Source organism: Aptenodytes forsteri, unplaced genomic scaffold, assembly GCF_000699145.1.
Source record: "Aptenodytes forsteri isolate BGI_AS27 unplaced genomic scaffold, ASM69914v1 Scaffold33, whole genome shotgun sequence".
NCBI classification, from domain to species: Eukaryota; Metazoa; Chordata; class Aves; order Sphenisciformes; family Spheniscidae; genus Aptenodytes; species Aptenodytes forsteri.
In genome coordinates, this window is record NW_008795037.1 from 6213739 (window position 1) to 6224132 (window position 10394).

At 39.3% G+C, this 10394-nt stretch overlaps 1 protein-coding gene across 3 annotated transcripts in view; it reads right to left on the reverse strand.

Moving 5' to 3' along the window:
- The window catches only part of LOC103896825 (dipeptidase 2), a 22715-nt gene extending 14728 nt beyond the window's left edge, over positions 1-7987 (reverse strand). The window contains exons 1-3 of one of the 3 annotated variants that reach the window (XM_009276735.2): positions 7800-7987; positions 5796-5915; positions 4563-4675 (exon numbers count right to left, since the gene is read on the reverse strand). The gene's annotated coding sequence lies outside the window, so the exon portion shown is untranslated. Of the gene's footprint in view, positions 1-4202; positions 4331-4562; positions 4676-5795; positions 5916-7799 lie in introns of those variants that run through there. The other 2 variants (XM_019471383.1, XM_009276736.2) reach the window with 2 other exon arrangements.
- Positions 7988-10394: the final 2407 nt, after the last annotated feature.

Genomic DNA, 10394 nt, shown 5'->3' on the forward strand with positions numbered 1-10394 from the left:
CCATGGGACGTCATGCTCAGCATATAAAGCTGGGGGAAGAAGAAGGAAGGGGGGGATGTTTGGAGTGATGGCGTTTGTCTTCCCAAGTAACCGTTACGCGTGATGGAGCCCTGCTTTCCTGGAGATGGCTGAACACCTGCCTGCCCATAGGAAGCAGTGAATGAATTCCTTGTTTTGCTTTGCTTGCATGCGTGGCTTTTGCTTAACCTATTAAGCTGTCTTTATCTCAACCCACGAGTTTTTCTCACTTTTACCCTTCCGATTCTCTCCCCCATCCCACCGGGGGGGAATGAGCGAGCAGCTGCGTGGTGCTTAGTTGCCGACTGAGATTAAACCACGACATGCACATATAACCACGCCTTAAACTCTGCTGCTGCCACCAGCTAACTGCTGAAGGGAACCAACTCCTCAGTCAAGAGCTGGCAGGGTGAGCCTCATGGACCCTGGACTCACACCTCCCAAAAAGCAGCTCCCAAAACTGTGTAAGAAGATAGTTTTCTCATTACATTAACTGGTTTGTTCTCATTATTTGGGAAACCTCACACTGAAATGAACACTGAAACTGTTTTTGAGACATTCCAAAAATCAGCTTCTTCTGAGTAAACTCTTGTTAAAAAACACAGCACGTCAGAGTATTTTCAGAGGAAAACTATTGAAATCCAACACTTTTCCATACCTTAGCAAGGACAATATGTGCCAAACTTGAAAGGGTCACTTTATTTCCATGAGGAAATGGGTATGACAACAAGTTCAAGAGTGATCCAAGCACTCCCTGCTCCTTTTTAAAATATAGTACTCAAACACTTGGACAACAGCCTTTCAGGTGTCAGTCAAAAAGCATTTTTACAAACAGATTAGAAATACCTCCTGTTCTATGTAAAGTAAATGTAAGATCTGCTAGGAGGTGAAAATACCTTTGCAGGTTAGGGTTCCCCCCCCGCATTCAGTTACTGGCAGCATTACCTATAAAGCTGAGGAGCAGTCACCTCCTTCATTCATTGGAGTGACATCCTAATTAGATGCATGTGCCCTGTGAATTCTTTCAAATCAAAGAAGTTTGGCTAGAATTCTAATATTGCAGAGCCAATGCTCAAATTTTTCCAAAAGACAACAAAAAAAGAAGATAAATAATGTTGACTTTTCATTTGTATCCACTATGAGTCAGTAAAGTTTACATTTATAAGCTTTCTTCTGGCAGCACAAAAGTTTGTTTTTACTAATAAAGGAAGTTGTTTTTATGTATTCCTTGTCTGCAGAGGTAAAAACAAATAGCAAATATCCAAGATATAATAAAATTACAAGGCAATTCACCTTGCCTGCATGCTTTGCTTCTCTTGTCTTTAAGCAAATTTTCTAAAGCAACAGCAAGTGGACATGAAACCCAGGAAATTGTTTCCTGATATAAAGCCACATATTCATCAATGAAGTCACAGATATCTCAAGGGAGATCCATAGGTAACAGTGGCATTGGAAGCAAATTCAAGTCACGCTAAGCAGATTACCTATTGATGGCATCCTGTTCTAAACACATTTCTTTCTTCCCTTTACTAGAACATTTTGATTATAAAAATCAAAGCCAAAATAAGGGTAGGCCTGTAACCAGGACGTTGAAAAGCAGCACAGTGAAAATCATATTATTAAGATTCTTATATTTCCAGCCTATATATTAAACCATTTTCCTGTCACCTGCAATATGCAGTGTAAATCAAAGGAAAAGTTAACTGGCTTATTTGCCCTGCCTATACCTGATAAAATGTAAATACATTTGTAAAGGAATTATATTTAATAAGCCAGTGTAAGTTTAATTAAGCTGTGCAATTAAGATGTTTTAAAATAAAAATGAATCCATTTTGCACGTATTTTATCTCTAAATAAAAATAATGTAAAGTAAAAAAAAAAAATTAAGAAATGACCTCACAACTTGGGTTTAGAAAGGTGCAAACTGCTATTCTAAAAAAATCCTTTAACTTTGACAAAAATTCTTAAGGTTCCTCTTTTGAGAAACTGTCTCAGGCCTTTTCTGTTTCGCAAGATTTGGGAATGCATTGAATTGTGGGACCATCTGGCAGGAAGAACTTTTGAACAGTGGGAACGTACAAGCTTATACAAAAGGGAGCGTACATGGAGAAGCAGGTTTAAAATCAGCCCTGAAGTGGTCTCAGAAAGAAGCTCTAGGACAGCTGAATAAACACAGTACTATGCAGGCACAAATGAAGACCCGATATAAATACGATACCAGGGGAGCTGTGGCACTAACTAAAGAAAGTTAAATAACCCTCAACCCTTAATGTTTCCTACAAGAAAAACATAATGTAAGGAATAGCATAGAGAGTATTTGTGAAGTACAAAGGTCTCATGCTACATAGAGGAAAGCACTCTAGAAATAGATTTGTCCTTCAAGGATGCGTAACAGTCTGTGTTCTCATTCATTAACAAACGTAACAGAAGTGATTGACTCCAAGTTTCTTCTCACGTGTACAAAACTTAAGCGTTTTTGGCTAGGTCCTTAGGACAATATGGGAATCAATTTACATCACAAGTCTACGCATCTGGGTTTTCTCATGGGTATGGTTTCCTGCATGTCCAGCTACTTCCCCTGGGGTCAGAATAACGACCAGACCTTCCAAGACTGGGATGATAGTCTCAGACTGTCTTTCACCAGAGCACAGCTGACTCCCTGGCAACACTTTAATTTGTCCAGGATTCATACCATAGCTGATGGAAGAAGCCCTTATTCCTCTCATGTCTGCACAATAACCAAGGGAAACTTGCGTGTTCTTCCCACATTGACTGATTGGAAGGGAGATTTTTCTGCTTTTATTCATTGCCACAGCTTTATACTTGTTTACAGGGAAAAAATTATTGGGAGGGTCATTTTCTATCCATTTTTTTGTAATACTGCCTTTAGCAGAAAAATATTTGAATTGTCATTGGAAACAACTGTGATGCGTCAATGCTGAACTGGTTGACCTCTGTTATTACTTTTACTCAAAGAAATTGCATATTTATAGATTATGTATTTGAGAAAAAATGAGGCAGGTCACAGATACATGGGCTTACACATTTATCTAGGTACAGCAAAATCCATGTTCAAAATATGAGCCCTGTTGTGTTACTACGACATGGTGTTTGATTTCCTTCTCTTACTTGTTTTCAATAAAATCCATTTATGCAAGGAGGTACATTCCAAAAAGAAAAGATAAACAGAATCCTACTGGAATCCTATATGCATTTAAAACTGCAGCAGTTCGCTTACAGTTGATTTATTTTAATTAACCTCATGCAGAAAATTGGAAGGTACTATGCAGTGGGAATATAAAGTAAACCAGGCCCAACAGCCTGCTACTTCTCTTGCCAAGCTCCTCTCTTCCAGCCCTGACATACATAAAGCAAAGCGCACCACTAGTCCCCATGGGACAAACCCAGAGGCAGCCTCATGATGCTCCAGGAACTGAAATACATCTCTTCAGTTGTGAGTTAGGCACCGCAGCCAAGTCTCACACAGACCAAAAGTCTGTCCCAAAGAAATATGTGTAACACTACAAGGGACAATGAGCACAAAGATAAAACTTTCCTCTTACTTTCAGCTCCACTCCAGCTACACAAACATCACAGGCTACAGACACACACACTGTGGAAAAGACAAGGAGGGAGGTGCAAAATGCAGCTCGCTCTCTTCTTCCACATTACACTTCAGAGCCAAAATGTCTCTTTCCATATCTACCTTTGCATCTCTCATTGAGAGCATAACTGCTTTTCATCCCCACCATACCTCTACACACAGAATAAGCACAGTAATTTTGGGGCATCAAGCTTAGAAAAGCCATCAGCCCACAGCCCAGAACAAACCATGACAGTCCCTGGAGAGCTGCAATAGGCACAGAGTGAGTCTTTGCAGACACACGCTACAGAAATAAAGCTTTACTACTTCACACTAGTTAGCTTCTACCATTGGTTTACATTCTCCAAGCTCTTCATGAACAGCTAGCAAGTTACTATCAATAAAACACGAATGCTGAGAAAACTGACATCATGCTGAGTGTTCCCACATCAGCGAGGACAGAGCTATAATGAAGCAGGATGGCCGTATCTGCCATATAAGGATGCAACAATGGGGGTTTGCTCTTTTAAAATAGATACATTTTAATAGAAAAGTTTCACAGTAAAAAAAGGAAATTTTTCTGTATGCTTCTGTCATTTACCATCTTCGGAAGTATGGGCAAGCTGCCTGATCCCTCTTCTTCTTTCCAGCAGGCAGACCAGACCTCAGTGAAGAAGGTTCAGTGCAGTAAATCTCAGTTAGGAATGGCATCCCTTTCATCCCATTTGAAGTCCTTATTTTCTATCTTATTCTTTACTAAAAAACTTCATGACAGCCATTACATTAGGACTCAAATTTGTTGAATTATTGTGCCCAATAAAATATATAAAGTGCAATAAAATAGAGCTCACAGCTCAAGATAGTAACGTATCCTGAAAAATGAAGAAGGTTCATCCCCCCCACAGTCCAGTTATGCTGACAGCTCATGCAGATAATCCTAGGGTAGCTCTGAATTAAATACCTCAGATCATGGCAGCAGCTTAGTTGCAACAGCACAGACAACACAAGGTGACCAGGACCCCAGGTAAAAACTTCCTTGCTGATTGCTGGCAAAAGCATGGATTCTCCTTATTCCTTAAGTAATAATTAAACACAATTAGTAATACATAAATATTAAACATACTTCTAGGAGCAGAACAGATGCATCATACTATGAAGTATGGTTTTAAGAAAAGATACCAATCCCTTTGAAATTCACCTCGTCATCAAGACAGTCTTTCAAATCTTTCTCAATTTTTGCTTGAAATTCCTTTTGCTATCACCAGCCCTGAATCATGTCAGGTTTATCTCTTCCCCTGCTTGGAAACCTCCTTAGTGCTGTCCCAATACAGGTATTACAATTTATAGTTTCCAACCTGCTATTCCTTCCCTGCCTGTGCAAAGGTGCAATGAAGTGCCACCAAGCAATGACAAAACATGGTGCTGTTAAACTTACTACTTAAAACAGGGATACAAGGGAATAAATACAGTAATGGCTGGAAGGCATTTCAGGGTGTCTAGGGAAGAGAAAGGAACAAGTAGGATAGCTTGTCCCAAACTTCCTGGGAAAGAGGAACCCACCAGGGGCAATTACCGTACTTCCATACATAGCGAAAGTCACTCTTAGCTTTCAGCCTTGAATTTAAGTGGATCCTTGGATATTACACATGCTATCCACCACACATGTAGACTGCAAGTTTTTCAGATACAATATACCCTCAGTTGGCAAGACTTCTTTGCAACTGAAGTGTAGGAGATTCATTGATTTCTCCTTTAAAACAATTCCTTAACAAATTTTATTATTACAGATAAAAATGGTGTTTTAACTCCAGAAAGAGTTCTCATAACTTCCCTTAAGAAAAGGACAGCTACTGAATTTCTTTCCTGTTAGGTTCTCATCCTTTACTTCACCATTGTTTTTTCCTGTCCACAGTTTTTAAGACTTTCTGACAAATTCAAATTGCTGAATCCAGTAATTTTGAAGTAAATAGGAGCTCTGCTAACACTATGCATTTTTTTATCTAATTGCTAATGATGAGGACTATTTTCTCAGAAATCCTAAGTTACTGAAGTTCTTTTAGCTTCAAGACAGATACGCTTTATGGCATAATTTCCTAAAGGCAAAACAAACCAAACAGCCTGACAACTACTTATATAGCACTGTAGCAGACCACATATTATCCGGCAAAACTGTGTCCAGCTTAAGAGTGCTGACCTCAGTGGAAGGGCTGGCCAGGAGCATTTGATGCAGGGAGTCAGCTGGCTTCTTTGATAATGCGCAGTCTCCTCTTTCTCGGGTCTGGTGATAATGCTTTCCTGGAATGCAAACTAGAACCTATTGAATAGCACGTATGGACTTGAGCAAACAACTACTCCAGGGTTCCCCTCTATGAATATACTTCCTACTGTATGGACCACAACAGGTTTCAAAGCTACAGACAGCAGATTATATGAATGCTTTTCCTCCCAGTCACCCCATTTGGGCCCCCTGCCCCATGTTCCAGTCCCTTGTTTAACTTGGGCTCTTCTCCATGCCAAGGTCAGTGCAAGCCATGGCCCCTCCAACCCCTACTCCTGACAGACTCACTCTTTTTGGCAGAGTTTTGCCCAGTTCCAAAATATTTCTAATATTCTCGAAATGTTTGGATACTGCTTTCAAAAAACAGTGCTACAAAATAGTAAGACAGACAAAGGCCATAAGGATGAGCATTACTGAGCATTAACAACTGAGTTTAACCATAATGGATGCAGCCTGTGGAAATACTGCTCTCACAGGAGGTAATGAACTTTGCTTCAGCACAAGAAAGCCTGTTTGAGCACTCGTGCCACAGTGGAGCTTACCTGCCTCTCCCTCACAGCTATTAAAAAGAGAGCATTTTCAAACACACCATGGCCTTTTTTTTTTCTTTTTTGTGCTGCCCACATTTTTCCAATCTAAAAGAGAGCATTTTGTTTTCTTCTGGTCATGGCATGCAAATTAAAGATTTTGAGGAACAGCAAATACTGGAAACACAATCATCCTAGAAATCCTTCCTCAGATGGGCGTGCAGTCTTAGAGAAGTCTTTCTTTCATAAACATGCATCAGAAATATACATGCATTGTGAGACCCAAAAACTTTAGTGAAACAGCACTTCTACAGAACTGTAAAAGGATAGAGAGCAATCAGTTGTTTTTTTCTTTTCTGCTTTGTGGCAACCATAGAGATTTCCCTCAAATGTCAAAGCACAAATACAGACTTACATTTTTACCACAAATGCAGACTTCGTTACCACAGTGAAAAAAATCATTTTATCTCTAATCTAGAAAATGTTAAATTTGTTTGTGGCAGCTCAGCATGCAAAATGTTAAAAAGTAAAGGTCAAAAAATTGCCCAAGCATCAGAATTTTGGCAAGTCGGCATCACAAAGACAAATTAGTTTCTGCAGGCATTTTTTGGTTTCAAATTCCTCAAACCAAAACATAGATCAGATCCGCAACCTGTATCTCTAGAACTCTGCCAGACCCTGACACAATGACTCTAAAGGGAACACTAAGATTTTATAGCTTATTATGTACTCTGTGGCATAGTACAGTATAACTGTTATTCCAGAAATCCACATAATTTGTCAGTTCAAAATGCTTAATGAGAAAGTACCAAGCCTTGTTCACACAATAACACTGTTTTGATGCTATAAAAACTGCTACACATCGTAAATTTTGGTCCAAATATTTACTCCTTTTCTATCACTATGAAGTCCATAGCGATTTTCAGGAAGATTTTTAAGCAGGAAGTGTACCTACATGTTATTCAAGCAGTTCGACTGCTAACAGAAATCTATACATTACCAAACCTCCATTCTGTCTATTTGTACAAAAATGCTATTCTTGGTAGCTACAAGAGTTTCCTATAGATTTGCTATATAGAAGTACCTTCTAGGTTTCAAGCAAAATATTCTTTATACTTTGACAGTAAGACTCATTTGCCTTTGAAACTGTTTAGGTAAAAAAAGACACATAAGTATATCATCATTCAAAAATCAGTTCTTGAAAATTGAAGTATTGCAAGCACTACACAAAATTAAGAACATGGTATATTAGGCACCCATATTTAAACAACATTTAAAATACAAAACCCACACAGCTTTTTTCCATGCTGGCTGAGCAGAGTTGAAAAGTGGAAGTTGACACGAGATTTATAGCTTTTTCTTGTTTATCTAAAGGCTCCTTGGAGCAGGTTACCTTCTTAGGAAAATGCAGCAGAGTCGAAATCCACATTCCACTGTGTTGGATGCAACAGCTAAAGCTTGGCACCAGGTCCTCCTGGCATCAGAGCAGCAACCAAGAAACGTCCTCTATTTCTTTAGCTTACACATCACAGGCTTCACACTCAACAGGCATTTGGAGTTACTCTTTTCAGAGATATAAGGTCTGTGAGAGAGCTTTCAGCTCAGCTACCGCCCACCCAGGAACCTAGCAGCCTTGTGCTGTGCCGTGTTCAAAATCCAGCACTTCCTCCCTCTTGTGGCAGGCTGTTTGTGCAGTCCATCATGCATCTGCTTACTAACATATGAGGTGTTTACCACTGCTCTGTTGATATTGTTTTAGAAATACGTGCCCCTCATCACAGAATAATTTAGGTTGGAAGGGATTTCTGGTGGGATGTCATCTAGTCCAGCCACCTGATCCCAGCTAAGGTAACTTCAAAGTTAGATCAGGTTGATGTCTTCAAGGAAAAAGATTATACAACCCTTCCAGGCCCCTGTTCCAGTTCTTGCTTATTCACATTGTGATTTTTTTTCTCCCCCCCAAAAATAATATTCAACTGGAATCTCCCTTGCTGCAGTCTGTGATGGTTGCCTCTCATCCTCTTGCTGACCGGCTCTGAGAAGAGTCTCTTAGATTCGAACTTACAGTAAACACAGGTACAGGTATGCACCTTACTGCTGACCTAATTTTGCCATATTGACTATACCTAAGCCAATGAATATCTACTCCTTGTTCCTATACCTGCCGGATTTTAATCAGGACTTACAGTGCCATTGTGTGGTATTTGTAAAGGTCAAAATGCTCACAAGCTACAGGTGACGTTTTCAAAGATACTTATGTCTCTAAACCTACTGGGACTTTTCACTCCTTTTGTGGGAGCTGACAGTTTGCAAACAAAGAAATACGTGCAAAAACACGATCCTATAGTTCCACAAGAAGTCAGCTTTGCTTATCACCGTTTTTATTTTACTTCATACTTTGTACAGAAAACCAAAGTGCATCATGCTTTTGTTTATGATTCCATTGCAGAGAAATAACCAGGTCTCACAATCAAAACTCCCACAGAGCAATTGCGCAAGTCACGTCTTAACTGGAACATATGTCTGTCATCAATCCTCTAGTTCCCTGTAATTTGAAAACTTAAACAGAAAACCCCACATCACTTGGAATTCTGCCGCACATTGCTAATTCTGTGAACTTCACTTATAAACATTTACCATCAACTCAAGTGGACGAAAGAACCCTAAACGCTACGAATTTAGTATCAAGAGAAAAGACAAATGTTTTCTTTAGAAAATATCCTCTACCTAATTGAAGTTTGATCCAGGCCAGGTCCATTTTTATGCCTATGACAGGAAACGATCTCCCAAATTTAATTTAAAGCAGCAAATAACAGGCTCAGATTCATTTTCCCACTTGTGGTCTAGTTCTAGCTCATGTTTCCTTGTTAATTTTCAACTTTTCAAATTCTCATCCCCTTCCTCCAGACTAAGTAGTATCACATAACCATCATCGAGTGCAATTTATTTTTCCTATTTTCTCAATTTTCTCTCCTTGCAAAGTCAAGTTTAATCTCTGATCTGATTTCTACCTAAAACTCTTATGTTTTTACATGCCTCCAGGAAAACCAAGCTCATCAACTCCTTGTTGAAGAACAATTTTTGCTGAGCTACTAAGCTCCTGCTTGGACTTTTAACAGCTCACCTCTTTGCAGATTCAGAATGCGACTGATTTTTAAAGCTGCTAAAAGCCAAATTCTTCCTTTGGCTCACAGTCAGGTTTCTTCTATCTTTTTATTCCAATAGCCCTATATAAGCCTTAAAAGCTGTTTGTGTATAATAATTCTTATAATGTGGCATTTGTGATGTATGTCCTTCCTGCAGAGTCCATCTGGCAGGACTGTTCTCTTAATAAATGTCCTGAGAGCTATCTTTATTGTCCAGAATGTTGTTACACAGCTGTCTCTCCCTGATAATAGCTATCCCTGTGTTTATATCATGTTATATTCACCTCAGACATATTCTGGAGCAAGCTGAGAATCTATAAAATAACAGCAGCACTTACACTCATACCAGCTGCTGTCAGGACACAGAGGAATAGCATTATGTTGAAACTATTTTTCATGCTAGGAAGGCTTGTTCCAGCCACAGAGCAGGTTCACTAATTTCAATACTTACACATCCAAAGTGCTAGTGTTTTTACAACCAGCACAGATTAAACTGTAGATGACTACAGCTGGGAAAGTAGGGCTTTGCAAATGCAGATGCCTATTGTGGCAGCCATTTTTAACTGCAATTTGATTTCTCCATAAAATCCTTATACTCTACCAGCTCGTGGCATCATCTACCCTACATAATAGCACTCCAGCATTTGGCATGGACATAGTTTTGTGTGGGAATCAGCTTTAAAACCACATACAGTGAAATCGCTTAGGGACAAGCCACATTAACATAGTATTATAAATGCTGCTTATCAAGTATCTGAACTTGGTATCTTATGTCCATGTAAAGATTGCAATCTCCAAGACTATCAGTTTGGCATGTCTTGAGCGCAGGCATCAGTGTTTTA